This window comes from Egretta garzetta, unplaced genomic scaffold (assembly GCF_000687185.1).
Source record: "Egretta garzetta isolate BGI_Z169 unplaced genomic scaffold, ASM68718v1 scaffold15, whole genome shotgun sequence".
Classification (NCBI taxonomy): Eukaryota; Metazoa; Chordata; class Aves; order Pelecaniformes; family Ardeidae; genus Egretta; species Egretta garzetta.
In genome coordinates, this window is record NW_009259798.1 from 4,389,899 (window position 1) to 4,402,112 (window position 12,214).

The window sequence follows — 12,214 nt, forward strand, 5'->3', positions numbered from 1 at the left end:
GGGGTTTTTTTTCAGTCTGGGAGATGGTTTGTCTTACCTGTATGAGAAAATTGACAAGCTGGTTACATGAGTCAGTTGTAGAGGAAAAGTACAGGAACCTTCTCCTGCTATATCAACCCTTTACTGTGTAACCTCTTCAGCCATCAACTGTTGCCAGAAACTATTCTCTTTAAATAGGTTCACAACAAAGAGGTGTGTTCTGAGACAGTCCTTGAGAATCTGAAGAATACCAAAGTCTTCTTTACTATCTTCCTGTTCATGGTAAAATATACACAAGGTGGAAGGGTGGAGGACACTGCTATTGGTGTTCCATGCAGGATATGTGGCTTTCCTCTTCCTCCTGTTAGTCGATAGTGCTCTGAATGCCACCTGGCCTCTTGATATATGTCTGAATTACATCACAGAACAGAGGAAAAACAGGCTGCATGACATCAGTTCCCTCCCTTCTCCCATGGAAGATTACCTGGAGTAACCTAGAAAACAATGTATGTTTTCCTAAGGCTGTTCATAACATCTTCCAGTGATGGGGACTCTACAATCTGCCCCAGCAGTCTGTTCTACTGATTACCTATTCCTGCAACTAGAAAGGTTTTTTAATCTTTAAACTAATTCTCCCTTGTTGAAATATGATCTCATTACTTCTTGTACTATGCTTGGTAATTATGAAGGCCACTTCATCTTCTTTCTGTCTGCAGCCAACTTTTCTGCACTTGAAGTCCATTACCATTACTCATTCATGCCTGTCTTCCCTAGGTAACACAGCTGTAATAGGTCATGTCTCCTAGACCTCTGAATATTCATATTATTCTCTCCAAGTGGTCTGCAGTCTTCAAAATAGACGTTCCTAAGTTTCAAGTTGTCTTTTAAATTTTATTCTCATGAGACATTAAACAACACTCAGAAGCCTGAATTGTTATTCCCAGGGCCTGATTAGTGTAGGTGGGGTTAATCTGTGATAAAACATTATTTTTATTTATATCCAGAACCTTGCACTTGCACCATGACATGCAAACAATAAAGTTTGGGGATATTAATCCCTAAAAAGGATTCCTAAGGGCATTATTCTATGGACAGCAGTGTCTGAATTTTTTAAGTGTCTTGTGTTAATGGATGTAAATTATTGTAATGGATGTAACAGAGTAAGTATTCCCTTGTTCCAGAGAAAAGTAAAATAGCTATGCTAGCAGCCATCTGGCTGAAGCTCTTCAGATTATTTTATTCTGTGTTTATTTAAATATTTACATCTGATTTTTTTTCTGAATAATGTATTTTCATAGTTCTTCAACAGTCACACTCTTTTCTTCACCCCTAGACTTTTAGAGACTACTATTGAAAGGAGTAGAACTGTGCATGATGTAAGGCTTGTCAATCAGTCATGATGATAAACATTAAAGGATATACTTATGGCATCTCAATCAGCTGAAAATCGTTCTGCATCTAGAAACTTAATGCTTCAGTAAATGATTTTATTGTTAAATCAAACCAGGACTAAAGTCTTTTTTAAAATAATTTATGAAAATTTGCAATTAGGTTGGAAGTTACAATAAACTAAGAGATGGATTGGTCATGATTTAAACCAACTGTAAAATGTTAGCGAAGTTTGAATAAAAATGCTATTGTTCAATAACTAAAAATTATTTATTGTTTTAAGAAAATTAATTGAACTGAGGTATGTAAATAAAGGGAAATTGAGTTTCCTGTGTGATTTAGCAATAGTTATACATAAAGTAGGGAATTAAAATCTAATTCATGGAAGTATCTTGACAAGTTTGGACTGTTCAGCTGCTAATCTGCAGAAGCTGTACTAGTGTCTATAAACTCATTACACATAATCTATTAGCATAAAATTACTTCAACCTCAAGGTTATAGTTTTATATGGCAAGATTTTTCTCAGACCAGAGGCAAATTCAGTATCATGGGCTTTTTTCCATCACACTGAGAACAAAGACCAAAGGTGTGGAGGCTGAAAAATATATCTTGTGTTATCTTTTTTGAAAGACTTTCAAAAGTACTTCAGGAGTAATAAAATAGCATGCATTTAAAAATAACATGAACTAGTAATATTTTGTTCAGTTCACGTAAACTAAGCCTATTTTTATGGTACACAATCTATTCCTTTACCAGTGGCTACAGGACTTTTTGATATAAGATCACCAACAGGAATGTACTATAGGCTGAGAAGTTATCATTTATATAATAAATGCAGAATTACTTCAAAACATTTTTATGGGGACCCTCCTGGAAGTCCAAACCCAGGGAATTAGTGGAGTTACACTTTTTTTTTCCCCAAAAAATAAAATAAATGATGCTGATAATTTAAACACAGACAAGAAAATTTAAATACAGCCAATCCAGATACTTTTAATATCTTTCTTGCAGAAGTCGATGTAAATTTTCCTTGGACACTCTTTATTTCTTTTTTTAGCCTGGACTGTGTATGAAAAAAGTTGGTTTAAGGCAAGATTTCACTAATTTTCTGCTGTATTTGTATTATTTCTCATAGGCAAAGTTCTATTTTACTATAGGTATTAATATAATGTAAAACAAGAAGAAAGACTAAAAGCTCCAGCTTTTATTCAGGTGGATTTGTATGAAAGATGCCTGGCAGTGGAATATTTTGGTAAGGTTACACTACTCAAGAGAGTAATAAAGTGTGTTATAATCTTCCTAACATTTGACTGTGCAGACTATAATTTTCTGAGGATGAGCTACAGGTGGGGAGGCTTTCTAACACTATAGCTGTCAAAGCTCTTCTTTTTCTTTTCTTTTTTTTTAGTTTACGAAACCTAGGGTGGGTTTGTGTAAATGCAGCCACAAGATAGTTTTATTAGAATTACAGCATTTAAAGAACTCTGCAGAGAGCTGACTGTAGCATCATTCCTGTTGAAATTTGTGAAAAATGTGGATTGTGTTACCGAACTGGTGGTCTCTGTGTTATATTAAGTTGCCTCCCAAGTTCACCAGGTCTCTGAGGGATGGCTTAGCACAGCACATGAAGAGGATATTCTCCAGCTTCACCCATGGAGAAGCAGGCTGTTATGGGAGTAAGGAAAGTAAGCCCTGAACTTCATAAATATGTTCCACCACGCTTCAGTTTCTGACATGCACCGTGGTTTTTCAATGCATCTGTCACAAGACAATTATATTCCTTATTTATCAGAAGGGGACAAACTTCATGTCTAACCACAATAACAAATAGCTGTACCTGGTGACATCTACTCCATCATCCCCTCTGGTAGGATCCAAGCATAGATGGTGAGAGGATGTGTGTACCCAGCAAGCAAATAACAGTATTTCCTCAGAATAGGCTCACAGACATCAGGAAACTGGGAAACAATCACCTCTTGAATTGGAGACAGACACTCCATATCTAATTGCCTCTGATTTTTTTGTACTCTTTCAGGCATTAAAAAAGTGTTTAAAAGGCTAGGCACTTTGAAAAATATAAATAATATAGATCTTTTGAAAGACTACTTTTTTTTTAACATGGATAATGCTTTGGCTTGCAGCTCCTTTTATATCTCCAGGAGGAAATTTCTCTAATCTATTCTTCTTAATTAACTTAAAAGTCTTTCGGTGTCTTTGATAAGTGTTTGTTACTTGTGCCTTTTCCCTGGAGACTATCCCAAAAGGAAATCTTCCAACTGAAGAACAGGGAGAGGGAAATAGAAAAAAAAGAAAATACTTTTTAAAAAGTATTTTGGTCTTATTCATGAGTAGCTGTCATTAAATTACGGGGGGCATATCCTACACACCCAATATCTCTGTCTATAAACTTGAATTGTGCAAACCATATTCATTGTCATCAGCCAAACACATCACAGAGCACAGGAAAAGTATGCAGGTATTTTACCCAAGACAACAAGTCAACCTAAGGCTGTCAGACTTCATTAGCATCATTTACAAACCAAACCCACACAGCACTTTTAAAATGGAGGCTTTAATGAATGCCAAGGCTGACCAAAGAATTAAAATCATGTCAAGATGTGCCCTGTGCCTTTTGGAGCAGCACTCTGGCATCACAGTGCACTGCAGGTTTTTAACACTTTTTCCTAACCAAATAGAGTCAGAACAGTATAATGATCCACAACATTTCCTACCCTACTACCAGTTGTAGTAGGAGCAGTTCTGGTTGCTACTGCTCTGTATTAATTGTGGTTTTACTTTTCAGTCCCTGTGTCTAAGTAAAAGCTTTATATTTTAAAGGTAATTCTGCCACAGAATCCAAAGGACTGACTCTAGTGGTTAGCTACATCTAGCTGTCTTTAATTTAGCTAGCTCAGGTACTGATCACAGTGCAACAGCAGCAACACAGAGGTTAGATTTTACAGATCTTTTTGAATCAATAGCAGGACTGTTATTGGCATGTGGGATTTTTAGTGTAGATACATCTGTGCAGGCTGAAGTCCCTGAGTTGCACTGCAGAGAACAAATGTGAGAGGGATCAATTAAGATTAATCAGTTTAACCTGTACATATTTTGAAAGCTGCAATTTTTTCAGTGCATAATATTATGATGGCTGTCATGTTATTTTAAGCTCCTTAGGTTTATTTTCACTCCTACTGATCTTAGTCTAGCAATCAGGTTACTTGAAAGTGAAGGTTACCCCAATGCATAGGACTACCATGAGTCCTTCTGCTCCTCCCAAAAGTGTAACTGAAAGGATCAAGTGTCTATTTTTTTTCTCAGCTCAGAAAACCTGAGATGGATACTAGACGAATGCGCACAGATAGGACTGAGCACAAACTGAAACACTGGAGTTGTCTTCTGACAAAAACTTTTTCACTGGGAGGTGACTGAGCACTGTCACAGGTTGCCCAGAGAGTTGGTGGAGTCTCTCTCTGGACACAGTTCTGGGTAGTTGGCTTTAGGTGACCCTGCTTGAGAAAAAGGGTTGAACAAGATAATCTCCAGAAGTCCTTTCCAACCTCAACCATTCTGTCATTATCTGACTGGAAAATTCTTCATCTTCCACTGCAAGCAACTTTTTTAACTGATGATCTCTACCTCAACCAGGTCAAACTGTGTTTATTCAGAAGCTGAGCTGTACTTCAGCTGCCATTCAGCAATCAGAAACATAACAAGTGCCACAAAATGGGAACTACTAAGGAAACCTTGTGTGTAAGCTACCCTTCAGCAAGATCTTCAAAATGGTGCTTGCTCCGGGAAAGGCACAAGCAGGAAGATCATTTGTCCTATCACTATCAGCACATTCCATTTAGTAGACCACAGTTTGGTTGGAAGTTTGTGGCTCTTCATTCATCTTCCTGTAAGAATTGGGGCTTTTCAAACCGCTGATAGATAGAAATGGGACTTGCCTTGTTTGTCATGGAGAAAAATGACATCATCAGCTCAAGATTCAGTAGCTTCTCTATTATCCATGTGCAGTGAATTACTCCTTATAATATTGAGGATCCCAGGACTATTGTGTACTGTATCATTCACTAAAACACATAACCAAAGACTGAATAAATAACTGTACTCTTTTTTTTTTTCCACCAGGCTTACTTTGTTGCCAGACAGAATAAGAAATATTAGAGCATACTGAATATCCAGTGCTAGCTTTCATTGTGCCACAAAAAGGCAGTTGTGATAAACCAAGTTAAAAGAGATGTTCCAAGTAAGCACCCTTTTGGATAATAGCACATGTTCTCTTATTAAAAATATTTCAGAAGTAAATTTCATAGGGTTGTATATTTTTTTAACCTAAACAACATTTCTATATCCATGCACAACATTTCTATATCCATGCATGTGGGAATTGTGTTGCATATAGAATCATAGAATCACTTTGGTTGGAAAAGACCTTTGAGATCATCGAGTCCAACCTTTAACCTAAGCCTGCCATCCCACCACTAATGTATACAGATTCCTGGTAATTTGTTCAGGTTCATTAAGTTTAAAAGGAAGGAGAAATACAAATATTCTAAATCCCAATAAATAACCTAAATAATAGTGAATCGATGTGTGCTATGCAGGATCTGCTTTCCTAAGGTGAATTAATGTTTTAAAGCTCTCTGAAATTATAAAATGGCATGGAAAGAACAAACAGGTTAATAAAAAGCAGGTAAAATGGTACTAGATGGTATTTATTCCTCTGCTGAAGCCCTCAGAAGTTTTTACCATTGCTGAGCAAGTACATGAGCCTTAGTGGTGAGCAAATTAAATGACAGTTTAAATCCTATACATGTGGGCGTGCATGCGGTGATATCGATGATTTCTATTCACAGCAGTGACTCATCTCATCTGCTTCTTGAAATAAAACTGTGAGAACTGGACCAGTACTGTGCTTCTCAACTGCAACACTATTTATCTTCATTCCTCGCATACCAGGGGGATCCACTGGACTGCCCTCAGGCACTGAGCCCTTGTGGCTAATCAGGACCTACCCCATAACTCTGACTGAAAGCCATAAATTTTTTCCTTCATATTTTTCCTGTAGCACCTCTCCAAAAACCTTCTATCAAGACAACCATCTCCAGTAAAAACATGAATAAAATCACGACCTTTCCCTGAGGTTAAAAATAACAAACTTCTCACTAACAGAAGACTGTGTGTCTACTAGCATTTATCTGAGACATATAAATAAAATTCACATCTTGAACATGCTGCTTAAATGCAGCTGCCAGAAATTTTTGAAGCCAATAAAGATCTCTCTCCTACTTAAAGGATCCTTAGTAGAAATCCAAAAACTTCATCTGCAACATTTGGGAAGACATTCCAAAAGTAGCAGCACAGATACATTCAGTTCCTTTTCACCCTCTTTGGCTGCTCAGGGTACTGAGAAATGTAAGACTGTAAGCAATAAAATCACTTTAATTCTCTAGGACTTGTTAGCATGCCTGAAGGGGTACAGTTTATTGCTCTAAAAGGTAGCAAAACTGTACTATTTATTAAAAATAAAAGCACAAATATCAAACATTAGTGAAGGGATTCAGTAAAGGTCAACAATGATACACTGAACACAGTCACTGACAAAATATTTTTCAGCGTGCATGGCCAGCTATGCAGCAACAGATCATGAGACTTCGGTGTGGTTTGTGCAGGCTTTCCTAGAAAAAGAGGAGCAGGGAGTACAGAATCCCTGAAGCAATATTTGTCTATTTTATTATGACGATAATAGTCCTCTGCAACATTGTAGTATTCTTCATTTCCTTTCATTTTAATTAGGGAAGCCACACAAAACTCCTAAGAGGCTGGTTAACTGTTTTAGGGCCCAGAAAGGGCCAAGCCATGCAGGGAGTGGCAGAGTCAAGAGCCAAGCCAAAGAGATGAAACTCCATGTGACAGTTACCTGCTGTAACCTTTTCTGTAGATTTTCTGTGAAGAAAGTCAATCACTGAAAAACTGTCCTGCTTTTCAGAGATGCCAACCAACTGCACTATTTATCAGCTTCATGGGAGATGAGCCATGCAGAAAAATTAAACAGGTATGTTAGATTTTTTTTATGTCCCAAATAAAAATGGGAAGACTTTAGGGCTGTTAGACATCTTCACTTGACAACAGGTTTTAAGACCCCCCACAAAAAATCTGAAAACTGGATTTTCTGTGTAAAAGTGGAAGCTTCCACTGCAACAAAAGAACAAAAAAGAAAATATTGTCCCACGATAATTTAAATATTAAACAGAGATTTCAAAAAACTAAACAAAATATCTGGTCTTTTCAGACTACTTCAATACCAAAGCATACCTAGCTTTATCTGCTCAACGTATCAGTTCTCATTCCGGCTATTTTCTTTCATGGTTCAGAGGGATCAATATGCTATTCTTATTTAGGTCTTTCTGATTCTTTCAAATCATACATTTTAGTTGCATTAAGCCAGAAATATGTTCAAAAGCCAGTTCCTAAATTTATTTACACTTAATATAATTCAAGAAAGTAAAATATCAGTTTTGTATGTCATTAAAGAAATAAATATTTTTAAAAAGATAATCATGTAAGAATTTCTACTAAATCTGTTCTTGGACATCCTTAAAAGTGTAAACACAAATTCTAGTAATCATTTTTACTCCTCACTCTTGAAGAAATTATACCTTGCTACAGCAAAAATAAACATGATCTATAATATAGAATCAGAACCATTTTTTTTCTCCTTTGTTTTTAATTACCAAATTTTTATTTTTGTTTGGATTTCTATCTGAATTAATTGTCTAGTAGAAGAAAGTAATAAGAACTGTCAGGTATAGAAAAGGTGTACTAGTTATTAAATCTTATCTGATCAGAATAGCAAGGAACAAAGAGGAGAAAATACTTCAGTGCAATGTGTCTGTCATGATCATGAGTGTGTGATTACTCTTGTGTTTCAGTACTGCAAGTTATTTTGCTGAACGTCTTGCCTTGTGACATTTCACAAGTGCATATATTTTATTCCTGTATATAATGTTCACATTAAGGCTTCTAACTGAAAGCCGTGTGTTGACATGATACACATGGGAAGTGCAGTTCTGCAGTTAGAGTTCTTTAGCCTGGATCTCAAAAGACTTTATTTTAATTTGCTGTCTGAGAGATTCGTTCTGTGTTCTTCAATTCACCATATACCTAACTATTTTCATCCACCTCTAGCGATCTCTCAGAGTGCCAGTCTGGCTTTTGGGCACATCTGATATGAGCTGAGATTCATCTCATCTATGTTAGGAATCTAAAATTAAAGTGAGTACACTCTAGAAAAAAGTCAAGTGCATTCCAGAGGGGTTTTGAATATAGCCAAGGATGGAGGCTCCGCAGCCTCTCTTGGCAACCTGTGCTAGGGTTAGATGACACTAGCAGTAAAAAAACTTATTTGTCTTCCTGTCTTTCTTGGCTTTGAAACGAGTCACTTCGAGTCACTCTTCAGGTCCTATAAGCAGAAAGAACATAACAAAATTTGCTTAGATTTTTTGCCTAGATGTTAAATGTCTAAAGCTAAATGGAGAAAAACCTTCCCAAAGTTGCCAGCTGCAGTCAAATAGGTTGGTAGTCAGAGGAATAACCTCCTGAGGGTGTAAATTATATAATTCAAGCCCTTGCTTTCAATAAGGAATTTGAAGTTACATTTCCACATTTGAATTATTTAGCGACTAGAATATTAGACTCTTTTGAAGTAGTGAAGTAGTAGTTCTCTCTCTTTTTCTTTTCTTTTTTTTTTTTTTTTTTTAACAAATGAGAATTAACTGATTAACATTACAAGCAGATTAATGTTTCGGATACCCAGAGAAAGGAAGAGAAAATAGTAACTGTTCTGAGAGTTAGGCCACTATTTAGGCACCACACCAAACTCTTCTCACATTGCTCCCTTCTGGATGGTTAGGGTAGCTCTCCTCAAAGCTGGCTACTGAAAATATGCATCTGTCATGACCCATTCTCTCTCTTAATATCATAGGAAAAATGGGCATCTGTTGGGGCTGATAACTTCATGGAGAAGTACATAAGAAGTAAACAGCATTTTGGACCTTAGTTCTACATCTACATGTGAACTGCACACAGTGTTGTGACATTAAATACACTGAAGGCTAGTTTCAGCTGTGCTAGAGGCCACAGATAATCTACATTACCATGTACATCCACGTCCATCACTTACATTTTTTATGCAAAGTGGAACAGCTTCAGCTCTGCCTTTTACTGTTGCATGAAACCAATGTGTCTAATATCTGATATGCACAGCTCGCTTCTCCTCGTACCATCTTCCCAGGGGAAAAAAAAAAAAGTTGTGTTTTCATTTGTTTTTTTTTTTCTTGTTTTCTTTTTTTAATAATGTCTATGTGTATATTCCTGTACTGTTGTAGTAGAAATTATAAGGTCAAAGGAATGTGGCACATGCTGAAAGCAGTAAGCAATGAGGTTTGAGGCTACCCTCAGCTCCTAGGGGTATTCATTCTACAATTTTGGGCTGGAGTCCCCCCAACTCAGTTTCCTATCTTCTTTTCCCTTTTCTCTCATTCAGTGGCACGATGCCTAAAGGCAGTTGCAGAGTTAGAAGATTTCTCCATGGCTGCTCATGTCCATGAGGCACCAGCCATTTTCTGACACAAGCAGCAAAGTCACTGTTTAATTAGTTAGAGCTAAAGAACCTTAGAGGACTACATAGCTTTTTTGTATATGCAGTGGTGTAAACATAGAATCCCCCTTAGGGTTATTAGAATGGACATGTTGTTTCTGCTCTGGGAATTATTAGAGATGCTGTGAGCACAAGTAATTAATGTGATCCATTTATAAAACACAGGGAACCTTTTTCATTACTGTTGAGACCTCTGTTGAATCCTCTCTTAATTATGCTATACAGTGGTCAGTATTAAGAAGCCAATGTGGACTAAAATTTATTATGGAGAAATATTTGAATATAATACTGTTGTTCCCTCTGCTGAACACAGCTCCAATTTAAGCAATGTTTATTCATGTACCTAACTTGAAAGCGCATGATTAAATCAACATCTGGGCGTTACTGAGGTTATTGATATAAGGACACTTAGCTTCTTTGCTAGACTGATAGGCTTCTCAAAAAAAGGAAGGATGTTTAATGGAAACACCTGTCCTTCTGTGGGTATGTTTATAGGCCATTTTCTTATTTAACTGTCACTTGATATGGTGCTGCAACTTCTACCATAAATGTTACAGCAATGCATTACATTGGACAGTCTACAGAAACAAAAGCAAAAAAAGACTGTAAGCCCCTCAATGTTCTTCTTGTAGTGAGGGGCCCAAAACTGAACACAGTGTTTGAGGTACAGCCCTACCAGTACCAATTACAGGGGCAAGATCACATTCCTAGTCCTGCTGACCACACTATTTCTCATACAAGCCAGGATGCCATTGGCCTTTTTGGCCACCTGGGCACACTGCTGGCTCATATTCAGCTGGCTGTCGACCAGTACCTCCAGGTCCCTTTCAGCTGGGCAGCTTTCCAGCCACTCTTCCCCAAGCCTGTAGTGTTTCATGGGGTTGTTGTGACCAAAGTGCAGGATGTGGCACTTGGCCTTGAATCTCATACAATTGGCTGCAGCCCATTGATCCAGCCTGTCCAGGTCCCTCTGCAGAGCCTTCCTATCCTCAAGCAGATCAACACGTCCACTCAGCTTAGTGTCATCTGCAAACTTCCTGAGGGCACACTCAATCCCCTCATCCAGATAATTGATAAAGATATTAAACAAGACTGGCCTCAACACTCAGCCCTGGGGAACACCACTTGTGACTGACCACCAACTGGATTCAACTCCATTCACCACAATTCTCTGGGCTTGGGCATTCAGCAAGTTTTTATCCAGCAAAGAGTATACCTGTCTAAGTCATGAGCTGCCAGCTTCTCTAGGAGAATGCTGTGGGAGACAGTGTAAAAGGCTTTGCTGAAGTCCAGGTAGACCATATCCACAGCCTTTCCCTCATCCACTAGGCAGTTCACCTGGTCATATAAGGAGATCAGGTTGGTCAAGCATTACTAGCCTTTCATGAACCCATGCTGGCTGGACCTGGTCCCCTGATTGTCCTGCACATGCCTTGTGAGCACACTCAAGATGAAACACTCCATAATCTTCCCTAGTACCAAGGTCAGGCTGACAGGCCTGTAGTTCCCCAGATCCTCCTTCCAGCCCTTCTTGTAGATGGGTGTCACATTGGCAAGCCTCCAGTCATCTGGAACCTCCGCTGTTAACCAAGACTGCTGATAAATGATGGAGAGTGGCTTGGTAAGCTTCTCCGCCAGCTCCCTCAGTACTGTCGGGTGGATCCCATCCGGCCCCCTAGACTTGTGAGTGTCCAGGTGATGCAGCAGGTCATTAACTGCTTCCTCCTGGATTATTGGGGGTTTATTCTGCTCTCTGCCCCTCCCTTCCAGCTCAGGGGGCTGAATAACCTGGGGATAACTGATCTTACTCTTACAGACTGAGACAAAGAAGGCATTAAGTACCTCATTAAAGCAGTAGGAAAGGAAAACAAAAATTGAGGCTGCTGAATGAAAGACAGCAGTCCATTTCAATATTACTTCTTAGTCTCCCAAGATTCTGTCCCCCTTACTAGGGAAAAAAAAAATCACTCTTTGAGGGAATGAAAAACTGCAAAGAACCCCAACAAAATAGAAAAATAATAAGCTTAAGTAGCAACAAGGCTGGATATTTAGAAATTCTTTGATCAGATCAATAGTTTGGAGTAGGTGATTCATCGTCCTATGCATAGAATTATTCTGGAAACATTTCTCAGTCTCCTGTCGTGCACTCCTTTTTTTTTTTTTCCTTTTTTTTTTTTTTC